The 24,726-nt window shown below is 36.6% G+C and overlaps 1 protein-coding gene across 2 annotated transcripts in view; it reads right to left on the minus strand.

Annotated features, from left to right (window-relative positions):
• The window catches only part of SLC9A9 (solute carrier family 9 member A9), a 571,642-nt gene that overhangs the window by 372,551 nt on the left and 174,365 nt on the right, over positions 1-24,726 (minus strand). The gene's annotated exons all lie outside the window — the stretch shown is intronic.

Here is a 24,726-nt window from a genome sequence, read left to right on the forward strand (position 1 = left end):
GGTAATTTGTTATGGCATCCTAGCAAACCAGTACACTCTGACCCCCTCTCACAAGAGGAAGTACAAAATGATGGGCAGGTTAAGCACCCAGGCATTTGACTTTTTAATACATGAATTACTGAATAAGGATATGGCTGGAACGACCTCTCATAAGCACAGTCCTTCCTGCCCCAAGCCCACAACTGGTAGAAAAGAAGTCACTTAGACACATCTATGTTTTAGATCATGCTTAGCAAAGAAAAACCCAGACCAATGAGAAGGTTGTGGGTTTGTAGATGTGTGCCTATGGGGCCCTTTGTGCTGCTTAATTATCCATGTGTGTCACCCTCAGTATGATCATCATGCACAACATATCACTCATTTACTCAGAATGTATTCTTTTATAGTTCATCAAATCATTTTATTTTCCAGTGTATATCCTGTCTGGAATATACTGTCAAGCAAAGTCAGTATGAGGAATTGGTGCTGAGGTGGGAATAACAAAATCTAAACCAGGATGGAAGGTCAGCACAACTGGGCAAACCAAACCTGAGGAGAACAAGCCAAAAGTTAGAAAGCATCTCTCATGATAAAAGCAAGCAATGGCCATTTTAATTTTTCTTCTTTGAACTTTGTTTTATAAATTTTATAAATTTACTATAATAAGCTACTTTTAGATCAGAAAGGACAAAAGTCATTTTAAAAACTGACAAAACTTAATGAGGAGATAAAACATGGAACTTGGGAGTCACTTCCCACATCCCAGGATACCATACATGAGGACCCCTACCCTCCCCACTCCTTCTCAGGACTTCCTCCCTGGGCTTCCAAACTGCCAAGCCCTCTGTGTATCATGGCACTGTAGATTACTGTCTCTCCAAGTGCTCTCTTTCTTTATACTGGGGAGACTAGCCTCTCTTAGCTTCCCTTCAGCTCATCCAGCCTCTCTTTCTCTCCTTTGTGAACCTGTTCCTTTAATACAAATACTCCCCAGGAATACCTCCTCCATTCCCTTCTCACTTTACCAACTCATCCTGGGAAATCTCATCCACACCCAGTCATCTTAACTTCCAGCCCATCCCCTTCTCTGTCAACTACAGACTCCAATATCTAACCACTGCCAAGACAACTCCACCTGGAGTCCTTCTACTGGAATAAAAACTTAGTAAGTACCAACTGTGTATCTGACCCTGGGTGTGGGTGTTCCCCACCCCCAAGCCAGCCCCAGTCAATCTGCTGCTCTTGCTCCTGAATGACTCAGAAATGGCATCATAACCAAGAAGCTGTTTGTTTGTGTTAAAAAAATGTTGTGAGTTATCTTGTTTGAAATGGGAGATCTCTGGACTTTAGAGGATATGATATCAAGAAGCAAGCCACACTTTGCAGTTCAGTAGTTTACAAGGTCAATCAAGGAAAGAAAAAGAAAACAGTTCCAGAGGTGCTATACTACATCAGATACTGCAGCATGAACTAGCTTTGTCATATCTGAAAATTTAGCCCTCTATGGTAATCCTTCCTGGACTGGAAAATAATATAAGAATGCAGAAGTTCAACTGTAGATAAATGCATTTTCTTATGTGAAAGCAGCACTTAAAACAAATAACCTCCTGAGAAATAGCTTACAAGCATTTTAACTTCTCTTTGAATTGGTCCTCTTGGATAAAAAGTTCATCACCACTGGTTATCGATTGTTCATCTACATATTCACCAATGCCTTTTATAGTTTCTGGAGTGCAGTAGACAATTAATTCTGTTGATTAAATGAGTGAATGAATGAATGACTCTTGAAGGTCATGCACCGTGTAGCTAACTCCTTGAGCAGACCAGCCCCAGCCTCTCTTGTATTTTCCCACTGTGATCAGTCACTTCATTGCCCACTCTCTGACCTGGCAGCACTTGTTACAAAAAGCTGTCTCCATTTCAGTTCAAAATAATAAATTGAACAACACAATGCTTTTTATCTGTAGTATCCAGGTAAGAGGTCAGCCTCTGTCCTTTCTTGGCTGTGTTCTAGGAGGGAAGTTGCTTTGCAAGGAATTCTAAAGCAAGGGGCCTCTGACAGGCAACGCAGGGCAAGAGGACCCAATCCCAGTTTGCTACTAGTGGGTGCTCTCCTGGCTCCTCTAGGCAACTCATTTTTAAGGAGGCACTCACTTTCAGGGTTGTGTAGGTGTGGGCTCTGCACTTACAGCAGCCTGAGAGTAAGTGCCATCTTCAACTTGACTCTTCAATTGCCTTACTGCTCCATGGTTTTGACCTTAGGCAGCCAAGCTGAGCCCTAGAGGGAGCCAAACAGCCTCTTATCCAAGGAAATACTCTTAAGAAATTTCCATCCAATTTGCCACAATGTGCAATATCTTCGTTCGCACCTAAATGGAATGTGTGGGCTGGATGCTGACTTTCAAAACTTCTGTCCTGCAGGTCTGCCTTTGAGTATCGCTGAGAATGAACTGCTTTCATTTAAACAGAGCCATTCTGTTCCCCAAAGCAGTGAGCCAGAGAGGTCTGTCAGCCACAGCTGTTTCCCAGCTGTCCACAGAGCTGTTGAATTGCTTCAAACGGTTTTTCAGTGTGTTCTTGGAATCCCATCCTCAGAACACCTGGAGTCTTGCTTTATCTGCTTTCAATATCCTGAAGCATTTATATAGTTGGTTGTCATCTATTATCTTCTCCAGTTATGTTCTGTGGAGCTGATTTTCCATACCTGGGTTTCTAATATCTGAAGAGAGACCTTTGTGCCAAGACCTTGCTATTTACCACTCTGTCCCAATATAGAGATAATGATTGGGAACTTGGCTCCAAACTAAAACCAACCTGCAATCAGATACTAGCTGTGATGCAAATAAACTTGGTGATCTTGAGCCAGTTACTTAACCTCACTAAGCTTTCAGTAACCTTTGTCAGTACAGTGGAGATAAAAATATTCCCTCCCTTGTAAGTGTTTTGGATAACAGTTATATGGGATAATTCATGTTAAATATCTGGTATATTGTAGCTCAGTTAAGGATGGGTATGATTACTGTTATTATTCATGTCATCAAAACCATCAGAGGGGGTTTGTCCATTATAAAATGGAATGATACCTTCTACCTATGTGTTTCTCCTTTGACACTCAAAAATTACTTCAAGGGAAAAAAATGATATTGTCAAGCAGAGAAGCAATGGAAACTCTTCTCTACTTCCCTCTCTCACAAATTACCCCTTAAATTTCTGCACTTGGAAAGAGTACCTAATTCTTGTTCAGTGGGCATTTACTTTCTCTCTCAGAGCCTCAGGTACTGTCTAAAAATGCAGTTGAGTGAGGTTGTCTTTAAGGTCCTTCCAGAGCTAAAATTCTGTGGCTCTCAGACTCAAACTCCAAGCCAAAGTCTCCACATGTAGAGTGTACATGTTTTCCCAATTATGCTGATGGAGCCTGGGTGCAGCATTGAAATCAGGAATTAAGCAGCAACTATATAATAGTGTCCTGGACAAATGACTGTAAATTTGATTCTTGTCTGCATGAGTGAGGAGAGAGTTATAATAGCAAGTGCATATGCCCTCCTTGCCTTGACCCTGACCCCCAGGATTATCAACTCAGGACACCCCCAAAGGTGTCTGAGCCCAGGGAGATCTTACTAAGTTTGAGCAGGTCATGTTGTCTGTGGCCCTACATGGGAATGAAAAACCTCTATCCATAGGGCCATCTCTTATAGGAGAGAAACATGGTTCATGTTTCTTTCAAATGACATGTTATCTTCCTCAATCAGGCAAAATATTGGGTTGAGGTGAGGGAAGCTTTAAGCCTTCCCAGATCCCCTCCCCACAGGAGTGGTACAGGGGTCCATATCCCCTTCTTCTGTGCTTACAAAGCTGCCTGGACTACCAACTTGTTGGTACCAAACTTGTATCTACATCCCCCTTTAGAGAGGAGCTTCTTGAGGGCAGGAGCTGTGTCTGGTTTATTACCCCTTCCCTCAACCACTTCTACAGTGCCTACTACATAGCAGGTACTGCATAAATGTTTGCTAAGTGAAATTAATCATAAAAGGAGAACTTGACTGTCGGGTTTCATTTTGTGCTAAGCCTAATTGGCACATCACTGTTCTATTTTGAGAAGTAGCAGTGGTATAGAACAAAGAATATTGGACATGCTTTGTCTCTCATCTCTGGCACTTATGAGCCTTGTAAATTTAAATAAACCACTTATGCATTTAGAACCTCAGTTTATTAGAATGGAGATAATTAACTGTGGTGATGATCAAATTAGATGATATATGTGTACACACTCAGTTAATGGTTGTTATCACTAGATGACATACTCCGAAGCAAAAAATTCAGATGGAGCTTTTCATTTGCTGCCAATTGGTAGCTTTGGGTTGCGTCTAAATATTGACTCAAGTGCACCATTGCTTTGATGGGTAGAATAAAGATGTTACTGATTTTAGAACTAGCTGAAAATTAGCTAAAGTCAATAAAATATTTTGATCACATGGTTGTTAGTAACTTACAAAAACATAGTCTACTTATCTAAGGAAATAGAAGTTCTGGTTTTTGTATCAATCTTTCTTCACTTACTGTAAAATCTTGAGAAAATTTTAAAAAATCCTCTGCACCCAATTATTTCACTTAAATGCACGCATCCTCCCTACCCAGGAAAACTATGTGAGAATAACTGAAGTGCTGGGTATGAAGCTATTTGAGTTCTTTGAAAAAGATACACAATATAAATCTGTTATTTTTATTTCTGAGTAAATTTGTTCAAGAATAGAATCTGAGTTTATATGATGGTGTTTTATAGACCTGGGTTTATGTAGAGGCTTTTAAACTGATACTATCCCAGTGTGTTTAATATGGAATTGGATAGACACAGAAAATGCAGTAGAGTACTGTTAAATGACACCGTATGCAGGTTTGAAACACAATGCATAGTGAAAATGGCTGGTCTCTCTGCATTCTCCAGAAGCCTGCTGCCTTCCGTGGGAAGTACACTGGTTTAATATCCTCTGACTTCCTCAGAGGTGTAATTTTTTCCCCCTGGAATTCAATGAAAGCATAAGAAAGGGCCCTGAATACTCCCTCACTGTTTGCCTTCTCCCACAGCAATAACAATACAATACTTCTCTACCAAATATTAGATACTAAAAGTAGAGTCACCCAAGTTTCTCCCCAAAGAATTGGGCAAATGGTTCAAGGACATGAACCTTAAACTGTATGTGAGTGTTTTGTTTTTTTGTTTTTTTGTTTTTTTCAGAATGTAGGCATAAAACCATCTCAGTCTCCTCGATGCTGCTTAGAAGATATTAAATGAATGTCGTCTCTGTTCTCTAAGCCAGCCTGGAAGTGAAGGAACTACTTTGTACATTTCATCTTATTTTTGACTACAAGTAGAAAGTTATTCAGCTTTCTCTTGAATTCCTGTGTAGAATATTGATAACACCAGTGATGAGAAACCACAAACTTACTGTAGTCTAAAACTCTGAAATGCATAGGCAGAGTGGGCCAGAGGTGAAAAAAGAACAATATATAAGACTTTAAAAAGAAGACATGATCCAAACAAAAGAAATAAATGAAGACCGCAATTAAATATTGAAAAACAACAGTGAAAGGAGAGTGTCGACTAAAGGGACTGAAGGAAAATAAAGCTAAGAAATAAAAACTCTTCTGATTATGGCAGTTGGTAATCACTTCTCCTATGTTAAGAAAATGAACCCAAAAATCTAACCAGAAAATTCAATGATGAATGAAAAAAAAATCAGACAGCCCCATTAAGTCACCCTTACTGGAAAGGCATTTCTCCAAAAATAACAGTTCTACTTTTAATTATAGGTTCTTGGGTTTGTTAATCAGCCATCTTCCTCAAGGCTAAGCTCGGTGCAAATAACAGACAAGGATTCAGCAAAATGCCCTGTTTAATTAAAAAGAATTTAATTAAAAATATTTTTAAACACATGACCAATCACCATTATTTATGCAGATGTTCCTTCATGGTTCTTTGGAAAGGCTTTTTCTTTTCTTTTTCTTTCTTTTTTTTTTTTTTTTAAATATGCTGTTCTTCTGCAAGAACTGCTGTGAAATGAGAAGCACTATGACTGGTAGTTAATACCTATTTTTATCAAAACAGCAGTGCAGCTCACACATCGCCGGTGCAGCCGTAACCATAGTAACCCCAAGTAGAAAGGGTCTTCAGATTATCAACACGATCAAAGGTAAGATAGTTCATGTGCCTCTGGAATAGTTACACTGCGGCAAACTTTAAAGGATAAAGATGGATTTCCTCCTCCCCCAACCCCATACCCTAAATGTTGAATGAAAATAGTGACTTGCAAGTACAGTGTATAAAAACGTCTCTCATTTTAGAAAACTCTTATTTCCTCAAAGTGTTAATAGAAAAGATGAAAACTCAGTGCTATGCATTTGTCCCGTGCTTCTTCCTGATTATGCCAAGGAGACAATAATAGTCATTTTGTCGAGTTGGGCGAATTTGCTAGAGGGAAAACCTCACCCTCAACTGCCCTGAAGGATGAGAAGCCATATTTTGTGTCCATGTGTTTGGAGGATGGCTATGGTCAGTGGTGACTGTAGGGCACATGGGATAAGCTATATACGGTGATGCAGGGTGTGGACTGGCAGTCCACTTATGAGGAAAAGGAGCTTTTCATTAGAGAAACAGTGGAACCGGTTTTAAAAAGCAGTATAATACCAACCCCAAAACAGACCTGAATGTGGCTTTATAATTTGTGGTTGGGACAGGATGGAGTGGGGACAGAGCAGGGAATAAAAAGCTAGAGTACCCATGATCAGTTATTTTATCAGAGGAACTATGATTTATATAATTCAAATAGAGGCTAGCTAGTAGGCAAGTTAGTATACAAGCCTTTATACAACATTTTGTAATGCCTTATATGACCACAGGAGCAGCATCTGGAAACACAGGGAAACTACTTGGAATTTTAAGTACCCAAATGTATAGCAGATATTACAAAAAGTAGAGAATCCACATGAAGATAAATATAATTCAATTATTTTTCTTCTTTAAACCTCTTTATATTGGAGATAGACTATGAAAGTGGGTGAACAAGTAATGAAATATAAGAAAATAATTATTTCATCATGGCTACTTAAGAAAAGAATGGTTATCTGGCAATTTTATGTTCAATTGTAAACAAATAAGAATGCTATGATAGTATTATCTAAAAAGCCAATAAAGTGCCTTAGAAGAACTCACTACTAATAAACATTTATTTAATAAGTTAGCAATTTGCAAATAATTTTCCATAACGCATTTCATTTGATCTTATAGTAATTCTGTGAAGAAACTGGAGGTACTTTCTGTTTTGTTTTGCTTTTATAGTATTTATTTTAAGCATGGGAAGTGAGGGTTCAGAGAAGTTAAAGCACTAAAACATAGTGCTCCATTCACCCATGACACTAATCTTGCCTTAATGAACAGACACTTTCAATATCCAGGATAATTCAGCCACTAGAAGACCCTATTTTTACTTCATTTTTAGGTAACTCCTACCCCATCACATGTCTATTTTATTTTTAGTGGCAGTTCGTTTCTCTTGGGATTGAAAGTTTATGATCCATCCCTAACTGTGATCATTTTAGGCAGATAATTTTCTAGGAGCTCTCTTAGATCTTTAACCCACAGACAAAGGAGCTGGCACCATATTCCTCAGTGCCCTAGCTCACACCTCCCCTTGGGACCAATTTGCACCAGAATTACAGCGACACCTACCTGTGATTTTAGGTAGCACATACTGGGAATGTTGGGTAATGGACACTGCCAGGAGACAGCTTGGCTGGTGGCATCTCAGAAGGGAGGTCACTAATCTGAGAGGTGGATGTCTCAGAGATCAGTACTCAGCCCACTTCACTCTATAACTCACCAGTTTACTCAGAAATACAAATATTTCACTCATCAATTCCTATATTCATTAGGTCTCTGGACTGGCATCATTAGCAACAACTGGACATTTAGAATTGCAGTTTTGGAACCCACCTCAGACCTACTGAATAAGAGTATCTGGAGACAGAGCCCAGTAATCTGCATATTAACAAATTCTCCAAGTGAGTTTTAAGTACACTCGAGTTGGAGAACCACTAAGTAGAGCAAGAATTATCTCAGCAATTATCTAAGTCCTCTTGGAATTTATGAGGAAATTAAACCTAAAAAGGTAAAGTGGCCACCTGATTTGCTCTGTGAGTCAGTAGCAGGCACTAAACTAGACCTCAGATCTCCCAACTCCCAGTAATAAAAATAGCATGGTGCTATGACACTTGTCAAGTAGAGGCTGGTTGGGCTCAACATTAGCAAAGCAGAGACTTTGACTCTGTATCTATATTCCTCTTGGCTTCTAATTTCAATAAATGAATTATCATCCATGCATTTAATTTAAGTTCCAGACAGGATAATGCCAGAGTGAATTTTCTAAATTCAATTAACAAGAGCCAGTAGTCTCCTTATGAAAGCCAACATCCAGTACTCAGGGCTTCATCAAGCACTTGGGATTCTTAGCACACGTTAGCTGCCAGAGCAAGTCAAGATGTGTGACATACATGTAATACACAAAGTCACTGAATTTTTTTTTTTTTACTTCATGGCATGTGCAGTAATACCATATTGAGTTGGAAGATTTTCCCTTAAGATCTCCTCATCACATTTCACAGTAATTTACTAACATGATATAAAAAATGATTGGTTAATTTTCTCACTTCTATGAAATTTTGAAGAGTTCTTTTTTACATACATAGATCTGCTTCAACATAAATGCATAAATGTGATCACATTGTACATATGCTGTTTATTTGTTTACTTTGTTTTAGTTATCTTTTTTTCTTTTTAACACATCTCCCCTTTTCCCATCTCTTCCTTGCCTAAACGTGTATCTTTCCTCCTCCTAAATAACCCTATTTATACTCTAATATATGTCCACCAAATATCTTTATATTAAAATTATCTTTGTAATAATCACATACACACATTTGTAACAGATGTTAAATCAGAAGTTTAAGGAACAAAGAAAAAAATAACATGTCCTGCAGTCAGATGCACAATTTTAAAATATATATCCAAAAAAATGAGAAAATCTCTCCCTCTAGACTCTAACCTAGAAGTGAAGATTTGTGAAGAGAGTTGTTTTCCTGCATGTGAGCTGTGAATATCACACAGGGGTGTTTGACCCTCATCTCAAGCCTAGGGGAAGGGACTTTGGCGAGGCCATCAGACAGCTTTCGATGTGACTAGAGTTTGGGGACACGGAGAAACGCTCTATGATTCTCAAATAAGAAATCTAATGGGCTATGGCTATCCAGTTGCTCTGATGGTAGCTAATTATCAATCAAATAAAACATTTCCTTACCACATCTGTGGCTCTACCTTGTAGAAACTGCATCCAGTAAAGGGTAGATGTGACATATGGGAAAGAATAAAGAACCCAGCCACACCTGTTCTCCAAAAGGTAGGCAACCTACCTTCAACAGGCTAGGGCAGATAGCGTGAAGTCTTAAATTAAGTTGAAAACTTGGGATATTACACAGGATTGGACATGTTCACTGCTGAATTGAGACTCCAATTGCAACTTAAATAGTTTTTTATCCAGCGGGTGGAAAAAAAATTTAACCTCACTGAATACTTTTAAAGGAGCGTGGGAGACACTGGAATAGAATAGAGCCCAGAAATAAACCCATGATTATATGATCAATTAATCTATGACAAAGGAGATGGGGATATGCAATGGGGAAAATACAGTCTCTTCAACAAACAGTGCTGGGAAAACTGCACAGCAACATGCAAAACAAGGAAATGGGACCACCTTCTTACATGATACACAAAAGTAAAGGATTTCTTTTAGAATTAAGGACCTAAACATGAGACCTGAAACCATAAAACTCCTAGAAGAAAACACAGGCAGCAATTTCTCTGACATCATCCATAGAAACATTTTTCTAGACATATCTCCTTGGGCAAGGGCAACAAAAGCAAAATTAAAGTATTGGGACTACATCAAAATAAAAAGCTTCTTCACAACAAAGGAAAAAAAATCAATAAAACAAAAAGACAATCTACTGAATGGGAGAAGATACTTGCAAATGACATATCCAATAAGGGGCTGGCATCCCAAATATTTAAAGAACTTACACAACTCAACACAAAGACCACCAATAACTCTATTAAAAATGTGCAGAAGACATGAACAGACATTTCCCAAAGAAGACATACAGATGACCAATAAACACAGGAAAAGATGCTCAGTATCATTCAACATCAGGGAAATGCAAATCAAAACCGCAATGAGATATCACCTTATATCTGCCAGAATGGCTGAATCAAAAACACAAGAAACAAGTGTTGGTGAGGATGTGGAGAAAAATGAACCCTTGTGCACTGTGGGTAGGAAGGCAAATTGGTACATCCACTGTGGAAAACAGTATGGAAGTTCCTCAAAAAATTAAATGATCCAGTAACTCCACTATTGGGTATTTACCCAAAGAATACAAAAACACTGACTTGAAGATATATTCACCCCTATGCTTGTTGCAGCATTACTTACAATAGCCAAATTACAGAAACAATCCAAGTGTCCATTGATAGATGAATGAAGAACCCAAGGGTCCATCAATAGATGAATGGGTAGATACACAGTGGAATATTACTTAGCCGTAAAAAATAATGAGATTTTTGCCATTTGCAACAACATGGATGGATCTACAGGCAATAATGCTGAATAAAATACATCAGTCAGAGAAAGAGAAATATCATATGATCTCACTCATGTGGAATTTAAGAAACAAAACAAAGAAAAATGAGACAAACCAAAACCAAACAACAAACAAACAAACAAACAAACAAACAAAAAACCACCAGATTCTTAACTATAGAGAAAAACTGATGGTTACCACAGGGGAGGTGGATAGAGAGATGGGTGAAATAAGTGGAGGGGATTAAGTGTATACTTACTGTGATGAGCCTTAAGTAATGTATGGAATTGATGAATCACTATATCGTACACCTGAAACTAATATATCAGTGTATGTTAGTTTTACTGGGAAATTTTTAAAAATTTTTAAAAATTAAAAAATTAAAAATAAAGAAGCAGTGGGAGAAACAAAGCCTTGCTTTATACATACGTATACGTTTGTATATATGTATTAAATATTGGGATCATTTTTTATGTACACTTTTCTACATCTTGCTTTACATAGTCAATAATGCCTCCTGGAAAACTCTCAAGTCAGCTGGAAGACCACTAATTTAACCTCTTTAATGGTTACATGATATGGTGTAGATGTTCTACGACCTTCCAATAATTTCCCTTGTTGATAGGATTCACTTTGCTCCTTATTGTTTTTTTTTCTCCACTTAAAAAAGATGTTGCAATAAACATCTTTTGTCCATATATCCTTAGGAACCCAGTATTTTTACTTCTGTGGGACAGACTCCCAGAAGTCAGATTACTAGACCAGAAGGAACTATATACTTTCAATTCTAATACTTTTTGCCAAATTGCTTCCCAAAGGTCTGTTAATGATTTAAACTTTCACTAGCAGTATATAGCAGTCTACTTTTTGCTGCCTCCCTGTCAGCAATGACTGTTATTTGGCATTACAATTGTTGCCAAACTGCTACAGGTAAAATGATATGCTGTTACTTTATTTTACATTTCTATGACTTCTGGTGAGTACACAACTTTCCATATTTGAACCCCAAGTGAATTTGCTCTTCTATGAATCACTTCTTCATAGTCTTTGTCCATTTTTCTGTTATTTATTGCTAAATTGTCACTTTAAAGCGTATTTCTTTACACTTTAGGGAAATAGTAATATCTGTCCTCTACATTTAAATGCTTTTCCCCCAAAATGTTGTCTATTTGTTGACTTTTTAATGGTATCTTTTGTTATTTAAATATGTTTTTATATAGTCAAATACGTCTATTCTTTATTTATAGATACTGAGTTTCCATTCTTTGTTAAGAAGAATTTTCCTATTTATAATTGGCAAATAAAGATATACATATTTTGTTACAGTTCTTTTACTTCATTTTGTCATTTACATTTTAATTCTTCCAAGCATATTTTTATAAATGGTTAGATAATCCCAATTTTATTATCTTCTAAATGGCTAGCCAGTAAATTGTGCAGGTACCATTTGTTAAATAAATCATTCTTTCCCACTGGATTGAAATACCTGTTAGCTGAATATGTTTGTCAAATTCTCATTTATACTGAGATGTGTTTCTGGATCCTCTATTCTTTTCCACTGGTCTGTGTAATCCTAGGCCAATACCATATTGATCTGATTATAATAGTTTTGTAGTAGATTCTTATATCTGGTTAGGCAGTTCCCTTAATGCTCTTATTTTAATTCATAAATATTAATATAATTTTATTCAGTTCATATTTTTAAAGTGTTATATTTTCATGAGTGTGGCATTGAATTTTTATTTAATTTAGAGACAAGTGGCATTTTTATTACATCATTCTTCTCATTACCAAGACATCGAGCTAACACAGGCTACTGGCTTCCTCCCCAAAATCAAAGATAGAGAAAGTACACAGAGAAAAATGGAATTGAGATTAACAAATCACAATAATAATACCAAAAAAACCCGGAAATTGCCAGGGAGAAGTAAGGCTGTTTTGGATTGCTGGCTAGTAGAAGGAAGGTGAGGGAAGTGGAAAGGTGCAACTTTCAAAGGGCAGCTATTCACAGCAGTGAAAAGACAAATTAAAAAAAAAAAGTTTAAGATCCACCCTTTAGGCTCAACTTGCATTTCCATGAAATAATTATTGCTCAGCTCCTTACCACACAAGGCACACATAATTGGCTAGACACTAAGACAGGTGTTCATGGGGGGGGGTGGTAATAACAGGGCATTACAAAAGATCTCCTGGGGTAAGAAGTTGATGAAACTGTGGCATTCTCTTTCCCTACAAATCATGGGGCTGGTGGATTACCGTTATAATTTCTCCCTAAAGGTCTTAATTAACCCTAACGTGAACAATTGGGTAATGCAGGTTTCTCAATCTTGGCACTACTGACATTTTGGGCCATATGATTATCTGCTGTGGAGGGCAGATTGCTCCATTGTCTTTAATTTATCTATTCAGTTCTTTACTTGGAAAATCATGAATTTTATCTGCCCTTGACCATCCTAAGATTTATTACCAGGTGTTTGTTCAATTTGTCTTCTGACAACTTCAGGAATTTATTCCATGTGTGTATGTTCTGTTTGTTCTGACTGATCTTCCTCTCTCAAGCTGCTGAAAAGTCATGTTGCATTTTTATTTTTCTCTGTTGGCTAATTGAGTATTATGTTAAGACTGTTTGTTGGACTATCTTCCAGGATAGCAGTCCTGTAAGTACCATCAAGTAGACCAGTTGTATAGAAACGCTTCAGGCACTTGGAGGAAGCCATCCCCTTAACAGAGACACCAAGTTCAGTCAAGCAGGTCACCCTTTTCCATTACCAAAATCCACATATTCCTACAACTCATCTGACTTTAGCAAAATCAGATAATTGGACTCTATGTTTTTAGCAAAATCAGGTAGATTGGAGAGGGTAATAAAAGGCAAAGAAACCAAGTTAAGGTCACCCCTTCCCTGGAAGCTACTGTTAACCTTCATGAATTTTTTAGTGACCATAATGTTTACATTAGGACCAAATGATTCATCTCTAAACCTTAGTTTACTCTTTTGTAAAATAAGGGTGTTAGATTAATTCCTAAAGTCTCTTTCTGCAAAAATATCCTACCATTTTATTATTTAAAATCACTCCTTATGTCATCTGAAGCAGTGTGTAGAAAATTGGATCCATGGCTAAATAAGATGGCTATAAAAATTTTATAGGAGCACCTGGGTGGCTCAGTCAGTTAAGTGTCCAACTTTGGCTCAGGTCATGATTTTATGATTCATGGGTTGGAGCCCTGCATTGGGCTCAGAGCCTGGAGCCTGCTTCAGATTCTGTGTCTCCCTGTCTTTCTGATTCTTCCCCACTCACACACTCTCTCTCTCTCAAAAATAAACAAACATTAAAAATAAGTTAAAAAATTATGAGACAATTTGGAAAAGTCACACACACACACACACACACACACACACACACACACACACACTGGAATATTATTCAGCCATAAAAAAGAATGAAATCCTGCCATTTGTGAAAACATGGATGGACCGAGAGGTATTATGATAAGTGAAGCAAGTCAGACAGAGAAACACAAAACCCATATGATTTCACTTATATGTGCAATCTCAAAAACAAGACAAATGAACAAAAAAAAAATGCAGAAACAGACCCACAAATACAGAGGAAAAACCGGTGGTTGCTAGAGGTGAGATGGTGAAGTGATGGGCAAAATGGGTGAAGGAAAAGGGGCAGTACAGGATTCCATGTGGAATGAATAAGTCATGGAGATGAAAGGTACACCATAGGAATATAGCCAATAGCACTGTAATAGCATTGAATGGTAACAGATGGTAGTTAGCATAGCATAATGTATAGAATTGTTGAATCACTATGTCGTACATCTAAAATGAATGTAACATTGTGTGTCAACTATACTTTAATAAAAAGAAAATTAGAGAAATTTGAATGTGGACTAGGTATTAGATGATACCAAAGGACTAAGGAAAATTTTGTAGGTTTGATAATGGCTTCATGGTTACATAAGAACAATGTCCATAACTGTAGAGATGTATATCAAAATACATGTGGATAAAATGACAAAACCTGGTATTTGCTTTCACATATTCCTATCTCCTGCCTATGAAGTTAAATATAAAGTATATTTGTGTTTTATAAAAGTAAAATTACTACATTACACATATTATGCTCCTAACTTTAACCAAGCAAGTCACAAATGAATTTAGTTGGTCAAGGGAGCATTCTACTAACCAACTAGGTAGATTCATGGAAATCCATTACTATTTCCAGGAAAATTGGCAAAAATGTGCATGTCGTACTTGCTGATGGTAAAATACCATCCTCGTTTTAGTATATCATAAAAATAACAATATAATAAAAATAAAAATAATAATAATAATAATAATAAATATCTCATTTAATCCTCACAAATAACATTTAAAATAAGTCTATCTTCATTTTATATATGGAGAAACTGAGGCTCAAATAGGTCCGACAGAATATGAATTTAAACACAGGCCTATCCCACTCCATGGACAATATTCTTAATCAATAGTCAATGACTGTTCTATTTATTCAGTAAATATTTACTATGCCCTGTGCAAACCTCAACAGGATTCTTGTATTTTGAGATCTGTAAATGCTTTCTTAAAGATCTGGTCATTAAATGTTATTTAATGCTGATGATGATAAAGACAAAAAAGTGGATCCTATTAAGTACTATATGTACTTTGACTTGCTTAATTGGTGAATTAAACTAATAATTTACATTAACTAGATTTTTAAATTCTAAACTTAATGAAAAGAATTATAAACTGTATTTTCCCACATAGCTACACAGGTAGTTTCTATTTACTCCTTTGAGGTAAATATTTATTTTTCATATCCAGTCTTCCCAATTTAGGGCCATCAAATGTGTCAACATACTTTGAAACAGGGGTAACATAATATAAATGTCAAGTTTCTTGGAACTGTAATAATCTACATAAAACAAAACAATAATGGACATTAAAAAAACAACTCAGAATGTCAGACTTTAGGAATATGTGATTTATGTTTCTACTAAGGAAAAAAAAACAAGTTGAGACATTTGACAGGAATCTATTTAATCTGTTTCTCTCAAGCCAGAGGTTGCAGTATTTATAGTTCTGAATGGCACATACATGATATGAAAATCATACAGAGCTTCTCACTCTTGTTTCTCTTTGCTTTTTTTCTGAAGTATGGATGAAACTAGTTTACAGGTTCTTATGTATTGAAGCATAAAAATAAGACTGGAAAAAGAGACTTTAGAAAAAAAAATTCAGACATATTAGTTCAACATCATAGGAATAAAGTGCCTGTATTTCACCAAAATGCCATAATCTGTGCAGTGCACTGAATCTACACTTAATTCTTCTACTTGATTTAAAATATTTCTGTGGTGTTTTTATTAAGGATCATATTTTTGTGTGGAGTCATAAAATGCTGAACTCATTGTAATAGAGACTAGAATGTTGGTGGCCAGGGTCTCGGAGTGGGGGCAATGGGGAGATGTTGGTTAGAGAATATCAACTTCCAACTATAAGATGAATAAGTTTAGAGCTCCACAATACAGAATATTAATACAGTTAGCAAAACTATAATGTATACTTGAAAGTTGTTAAAAGAGTAGAACATGAATGTTACCACCACCACACACCCACCCACATGCACACACACACACACACACACAGAAAGGGAATTATATGTGGGGATAGAGATGTTGACTAACTTTATTGTGGTAATCATTTTGCGATATATATGATTATCAAATGATCACATTGTACACCTTAAATGTACATATGTTATATGTCAAAAATATCCCAATAAAGCTGGAAAAAAGGATTATACTTTTTGGTTTCACCACTTCCATATCTGTATTGCTCTAAAATAGTGCTGCCCCACAAAAACATAACATAAACCACATATGTAATTTAAAATTTTCTAGTAACCACATTAAAAAAATAGAAATGGATAAAATTAATTTTGATAGTACATTTTTATTTAACTAAATATTAAATGAATCTTGTAATTTCAAAATGTAATCAATATAAAAGTTATCAATGGGAGATTGTGCTTTTTTTCACATGTCTTTGAATGTAGGGTGTATTTTACACTTAGAGCCCATCAATTTGGTCTAGCCACATTTAAGGTAGCAATATGTGGCTTGTAGCCCTTATAATGGACAGAGCAATTCTTGAGTAAGCCCTATCTGAAGTTACGTAAATCAGGACAACCCGAAATAATTTTCTTGGAAAAAAACAGGACAAGTGTATGAGTAAGAATTATTTTCTAGTTTTAAATACTGGACTAATACTTCTGAAGTTCAAAATAGTACAGCTGTATTTGAGTCTCAATGCAGCTGCATTATATAAAATGAAGACATTTTATTCCAAATAGGAAACAGAGAAATTGATGAAGTGAGAAAATGCACAGCCCAAATGCACTTGAATGAGTGGCTTCCTGCAGACCTTGAAAGAAATGTCAGTCCTGTAAATACCAGGATGAGTTTCTGGCATCTTCTGAGTGATTAATACTTAATGTAATGTGCTGAATTTTTCCTTTTCCTAAAGGAAGCTCCTACTGTGGACATCTTCCAACCTAAACAGTAACAATAACAACAACAACAACAAGGACCTACACTACTATAAGTGCTTCTGCAAGTCTACAATCTATGGCCTGGTGCTTTCTGGAAAATTTTAAGCTACTGACCAACTGGTGAACAGGGAGAAAGAAATATTGGCTGTAATACTGGACAAGAATAAAGACACATATTTTTGTGTTAGTTGAATATATCCTTTTTGGAGGACAGAAACCAATACTGCCACTCAGGTGGAAGTTTAGCTATTCATTCATTAATTTAATAAGTATAAATTAAAAACTACATACTAAAACGGAAAATGGGGGAAACCAGAAAAAAAATCCTTCCTCATAGGGGACAAAAAACATAAGGAAATAAATAGTAGATTAATAGTGATTAGTGCTATACAAGAATGTAAGGCAAGGAAGGGGGTTGATGAGCATCATGATTTGTGGGAAACTATGTGGCAGGGGAGATGGGGTTCAATTTTTGATAGGATGATTAGGGAAGGTCTCATTGAGGTGATATTTGAGCAAAGACCAGAAGAAGGCAAGGAGGGAGAAACAACAAATGCAAATGTGCTGAGGCAGTAACAATACTGATGTGTTCAGGAACAGCACATGGGTACACTGGGACTCCCAAGTGTCTTTATGCACCTTAAAGACCTCTCTATGTCACTCACTCCATGTAAAGGGACATTTCATACTTATTAATAAAAATCCACTATACTAAATAGTCAAATTTACTAAACTGGGACCCAAGTCAATGATGAACAAGACAGGAGGATAGTATGAGGTCAGAGAGTTCCCTTATGGGCTTTGGACATTTGTAAATTGAGGGATATTAACTAAAGCATCTATTTCCAGTTGTTGTCATATTGTCTTTCCAGTTGTTGTCATTTATCTTTCCTCTCTTCCATCTCCCTACTTTTCCTTATCTAAACACACCTGAAGATAAGCTGGCTGATTGATCAAGTCCTCTAAGTATGTCTCTCCTCCCCTATCCTGCCATTTACCATACATGATCTCTTTGGGGGCTCTGTCTTTAATCATCCACTTTCTGTTAAGTGTTGCTGCTGACCTTTACATCATCAGGAGGATCTTAGTGAGAAAAAGAGGAAATTAAATCAAACAATAGCCAAATTGTCTTAACTGGAGGTAAACTGAAAATTGGCCAAGGAGAGTCAGAAACATTCAGGAAGAATTAGATTTAAGTCTAAATATGTATCTATAAAGAAAAATATGAATAGTTAATAACACCTGCCTAAGATATAACTAAGGCTAAATGGAAAAGAATTAATTTAAAGAAGGCCAAGAAGAGCCAAACCTGGAGAACATAGGTTCTTTTTCATAAATTAGGGAGTCACAATAATTTAGGCAATAAGTGAATAATTGTAAGGTAAGATTAACTAGGTGTTTTAAGGTTGTTGAAGATCTTAAATTGCACCAATTTAGCAGAGTAGGTTCAGTGTGTTTTAATATAACAATTAGTTCCCAGTAAAAGAAGAAAGCTTAAGTATTCCTTTTCACATGTGGATCTCTACTATGTAAGATCTCTAACATTTGCTGAATCAGGGTTTGAGTCCAAGAATGTCTAGGTGGGGGGACTTTGGGTTGACTTTTAACTTTCTTTAAAACAAAAGCTTGTTTAAAAATGAAAACCAATCTTACAGAAATAAGAAACAGGGAATGTTAAAGCTGCAAAGAATTCTAGTCGAAACTTTCATTTTACAGATGGAAAGTCAGTTTCTTCATCTGTAAAATGAAAGGTTTGGGAGAAATGAGATTGAATATCTTCCACAACCAAGAACGCATAAAATCTAGAAAGGCTAAATGGTGCCCAAAGTTGCACAGCTGGTCTGTGCCAGACTTGGAAAGTAGATTTGGTTCCCGGGATTCTCTTTATGGCTGTGAGTCAATTCTGTATTTTATTTATTTATTTATGTTTTTTTAAAAAAAAATATTTTTTGATAGAGACAGAGCATGAGTGGGGGAGGGGCAGAGAGAGAGGGAAACACAGAATCCGAAGCTGCCTCCAGGCTCTGAGCTTTCAGCACAGAGTCTGACGCGGGGCTCAAACTCACAAACCGCGAGATCATGACCTGAGCTGAAGTTGGATGCTTAACCGACTGGGCACCCCCAATTCTGTATTTTAAAAAGTTTAGTCAGCCCAACTGTTTGACACAATGCAGATAAATATCCATCTTACCAAGTTGGTTTATTTTTCTATTTCAGTCAGTTTTCCTGTGTCCTGGGATATCACCAGCCACAGAAGGAGCAAAGCTTTAACACAACACAATTGTGCTTGGAGCTGGCTGAATCACTCAACAGAATGCAACAAACTTGGCCTTTAGTGTTGGGACCAGGGAACAATGGATGCACTGCTTTTCAGCATGCAGATTTGTGCAAAAATGACATGAAATGGGACCTGACTGTTAAAAGCAAAATGTCCATATATAGACAAAAGAGAACAGCCCTAAGTAGCTAGAAATCACTGATGGGTTGAAAATATTTCATCCTGAGTTCATGCTTCCCATGGCTACCAAGGAACGCCTCCATTTCCTTCGGGCTGTGAGAGTATAGCATGAAATCTTCCAGCAATGACTAGTGGCTAGGTCATCTACAACCATGGAGGTGGAGCAGTCTGTCCCTATACACTGCTCTGGCGCTCTGGTGCTGTAATTTACACCGAGAGTTCCTAATCTGAGACCTCCTTTTATTTCATCTTCTTCCAGGAAGTAAGTCAATATCATGCATTAAAAAATTATTTTTCCTACCTCATACCATAAACAAAATAAAGCAGGTAAAAAAGTTGGAAAAATATTCGTACCTTATATTATAGACAAAGGTTAATATCCCTAATACATTAAGGGCTTCTAAAACTTGAAAAATAAAGACTAACAACCCTACTGGAAAAAAAAAATCTTATAAACAGATCATTTTCAGGAAAAAAATACAGATGTCCCTTAAACATATGAACAAATTTTTAACCTTACTCATAATAAAAGAAGTACTAAGTCAAACCAGAGGGAGACACAAATCTTTACCTACTATAAGTAAATAACCAAAACTGTGATAGAATTCTGCATTGACAAAGTGGTGAAGAATACATACTGTCATATGTATCTGGTGTGAATGGAAAATAGTGCAAACTTTATGGAGAGGAATTTGGCATCTAAGAAAATTACAAATGCATTTACCTTTTAACCGGTTTCTAAAACCTATGCCAAAGAAACACTAGCAAAAAGTGACAGGGTATTTATTTTAATATTATTAGTTGCAACACCATTCATAATTGCAAAGGACAAGAAAAAACTAAATGTCCACAAATAGACAATGGGTTGAATCATCTGTGGAGTATTCTGCAGTTATAAAAGAGAAAGAGATCTTTGCATATTGCAATGGAGGACTCACCAAAACATTGTTAAAGAAGAGTAAGGTGAAGAACCATGTGTATAGTAGCATATAGTAGAGTATGTGTATATTTGTGTATTTACTTAGATTAAAAATAGGATAAATGAAAAACTAACCAAAATGGTTGGAAAATTAAGGTAGAGGGGACAGGGATAGAAACTATATGTCTCTTCTTTGTTCCCATGGTTTTCATTTTGGAATTCTCTAGCTATTTAATCTAATTTCATAACAAAATTATAAAACAGTTTTTAACTAAAATAAAACAAATGAACAGTATTGCATATTCACAATATACAATCTACAGAGGAATTATTTCAAGGCTCTTAAAAGAGTAATTTTTAACTGTTCATCACTAGTGAGATACTCAAAAGTTAAAAAGAACCACAGTGAAATCTTAAGCAGTTTTCAATAATCATATTTTTAACAATGTATACTAAAATTTTGAAAATATTTATTTTAAGGAAATAAATTATATTAATGTAATAATAAGAAAAAGTAGGCAGAAGAAAAATAAAAATAAAAATTTAAGGTGGTTAATTAAAATTTCTGTAATCCTAAATTTGGGCTGAAAATATTAATATAAGTTTGTGATATTGTTTCTCCTTTAAAACAAATAAAAATATTTAGAAACAATGACCAATCCAGTAGCAATGAAACCCCCTAGTGCCCAAAATTTTGGTCTATAAATAAATTTCCCTCTTTTCTTTTTTAAATTTTTTTAAATGTTTACTGATTTTTGAGAGAGAGAGAGAGAGAGAGAGAGACAGAGCATGGGCAGGGAAGGGGCAGAGAGAAACAGAGACACAGAATTCAAAGCAGGCTCCAGGCTCTGAGCTGTCAGAATAAAGCCCAATGCGGGGCTCAAACTCATGAACTGTGAGACTGCGACCTGAGCCGAAGCCAGACAGGTGCCCCAGTAAATTTCTCTCTTATAAAGAACCAAGGCTTCTTGGGGAAATGGCTGGTTCCAAGTCAGGGTACAAGAAACACACAAAATAAGGTTGGAACATGTAGTCCTACTCAAAGACAGGAAACCTATGTAAGACCATTGGGGTCATGACAAAAGGATATAGGAGAAACCTGAAGAAGCAACCAGTTGTCAAGTAGGAGTATTCTGAACATCAAAGAGAATGACAGAAATAGATTAAAACACATCAACCATATTAAAATCCATGTGTTGATATAATACTTTAAAAAAGAAAAATCTCTGTGGTCATATGTGGAGGATGCTAAGGAAACAAGTTATTATTTTGAAAATTAGTAAATAAAGGAAAAGAACAAATCATTTATCCTTGCTTCCTTGTTCAAATGATATCATGGGGTACTACATAGTTGATCTGGAAAGCTGCTTATTTATAAGAGAGTACCAGCTAATAAATACAAAAGGTAGGATACAATTAGCATACCACCAGTTTGTAACCCCTAATTAATATTGGACTAATTAAGCAGTAACCATCAATGGATACTAAAGGCATTAGCCAAAATGGGGAATGCTAAAAGGTAATGCTTCTCAAATCTTAATGTGCATATGAATCACTTTAGGATACTGTTGAATCCTAGAATCCAATTCAGTAGATCTGAGGTTGAGCCTGAGGTTCTGCATTTGTAATAAGCAAACACATGGTGCCAATACCACTGGTCAGATGGCTATTCTCAAAAAAGACAAAACAGTCCCTGACATTCAGGAGCTGGCCTACTATTATTATCGGGGCTTTGGTGTTCTCCTGCGGAACGTAAAGAATTTCACAGAACGGGGCGCCTGGGTGGCGCAGTCGGTTAAGCGTCCGACTTCAGCCAGGTCACGATCTCGCGGTCCGTGAGTTCGAGCCCCGCGTCGGGCTCTGGGCTGATGGCTCAGAGCCTGGAGCCTGTTTCCGATTCTGTGTCTCCCTCTCTCTCTGCCCCTCCCCCGTTCATGCTCTGTCTCTCTCTGTCCCAAAAATAAATAAACGTTGAAAAAAAAAATTAAAAAAAAATTTAAAATAAAAAAAAAAAGAATTTCACAGAACAACATCAGACAAGGTCACTCTGTGACCACAATGAATCAAGACAAAAACAGAAATATTGCAGAACAGAGCCACCTGGGTGGCTCAGTTGGTTGAGCATCCAACTCTTGATTTTGGGTCAGACCATGATCCCAGGGTCGTTAGATCAAGCCTGTGCTGGGCTCCATGCTGAGCTTAAGATTCTCTCTTTCTCTCTCTCCCTCTGCTCCTCTCCCCCACTCATATATGTGCATTCTCTCTCTAAAACAAAACCCCAAAACAAAAGTAAATGAATAAATAAAACAAAACAATCCAACGACAACAAAACAATAATTTATAATCATGTCTCAACAGAAATAATGAACACTGTCCAAACTAAAAAACTGACCAAACATCTTCCTATCTTAGTTATTCTAAGTGACCACTACTTCTTTACCAATTTTAACTTTAGGCTCAATCCAGTCTTTCCTGATTTTAGTTAAGACTTATTAAAATGCCCTCTTGCTTCCTGACAGCATCTTATCCAGAGCAAAGCTCCAATTCCTTAAGCCCTCCCTCAAATCACCAAACATATTATGCCTGAGCCTATAACAAGTCTTTTCTAATACCCACTGAGAGGTCCCATGTTTCCTCTGGTGTGAATTTTCTCTCATTATAACATATAACAAACACATCTTTTTAGCTACAGGTATGCTCTGGTGGGTTTTGTTGGAATAGCTGTACAACAGTGTGATGAGTCAAGTTGACAGCTGAGTCACTATCACTACGTGATATTTTGCTATAGAAACTCGCAATACCACCTACAAAGTAATCTTGCCAAAAAAGATGAACGTGAATCTCATTAAGCCTCTAGATTTAACCATCAGATTTACAAGAAATATGTGCTATAGAGGTATATTTTAAGGAGCCATATTCAATCCAACCACAAGACAAATTGCCTATTTTCCCCCCAACAAATAACTGATGAAAATAAAAGATGGAAGAAGAACATACAAATTAAAAGAGACTCGATACTCAACGCTAATCACTTGTAACATGTAGCCCTTATTTGGCCCTAATTTGTATAAACTATTACACAAACTAATAATGATAATTACAAAAAAGCAATTGGGGATATTTGAAGAGAGACTAGCTCTTTGATAAAATTAAAAAATAATTATAGGGGCACCTGTGTGCCTCAGTCGGTTGAGTGTCTGACTTTGGCTCAGGTCATGATCTCACGGTCTGTGAGTTCGAGCCCTGCTTCAGGCTCTGTGCTGACAGCTCAGAGCCTGGAGCCTGCTTCAGATTCTGTGTCTCCCTCTCTCTCTGCCCCTCCCCCACTCATGCTTTGTCTCTCTCTCTCTCTCTCTCTCTCTCTCTCTCTCTCTCTGTCAAAAATAAATAAACATTAAAATAATATTTAAAAAAATAATTATAAATATTTTTAGGTTTCATAATGACAATACCATTACAAATATTTACAAATAAATGATACAATATCTGAGGTTTGCTTTAACATAATCCAGTCATTATGAGAGGGAGTGTAGGGGGGGTGTAGACAAAAATATTGACCATATTTGGTAACTGCTGAAGGGTATATGACAGTTGTTTTTATTATTCTCCCTACTCTTAATATGTTTGAAAAGTTCCATAGTAAACAATTTTTTTGAAAATATTTTTTACTGGGGCGCCTGGGTGGCGCAGTCGGTTAAGCGTCCGACTTCAGCCAGGTCACGATCTCGCGGTGCGTGAGTTCGAGCCCCGCGTCAGGCTCGGGGCTGATGGCTCGGAGCCTGGAGCCTGTTTCCGATTCTGTGTCTCCCTCTCTCTCTGCCCCTCCCCCGTTCATGCTCTGTCTCTCTCTGTCCCAAAAATAAATAAACGTTGAAAAAAAAAATTAAAAAAAAAAAAAAAGAAAATATTTTTTACTTTTAAATTCAATAGGTCATTTTTGAAAGAAGACAAGTTGGAGAAAAAAATAACTCCTATAGCTCAAAATGGCTATATATCCTAGAAAAATAAGCTATAATGAATTTTAAATTCTGAAATTCCTACTACTGAAATTGCTTTCAGATCCATTTTTTGAAAGGTATTAGAATATTCGCCTGTTTCTTTTCTTTCTTTTTCTTCTTTTT

This window comes from Lynx rufus, unplaced genomic scaffold (genome assembly GCF_022079265.1).
Source record: "Lynx rufus isolate CCGP_SWC_20201006 ecotype Redwood Valley unplaced genomic scaffold, mLynRuf1.p SCAF_5, whole genome shotgun sequence".
In the NCBI taxonomy this organism is placed as follows: domain Eukaryota; kingdom Metazoa; phylum Chordata; class Mammalia; order Carnivora; family Felidae; genus Lynx; species Lynx rufus.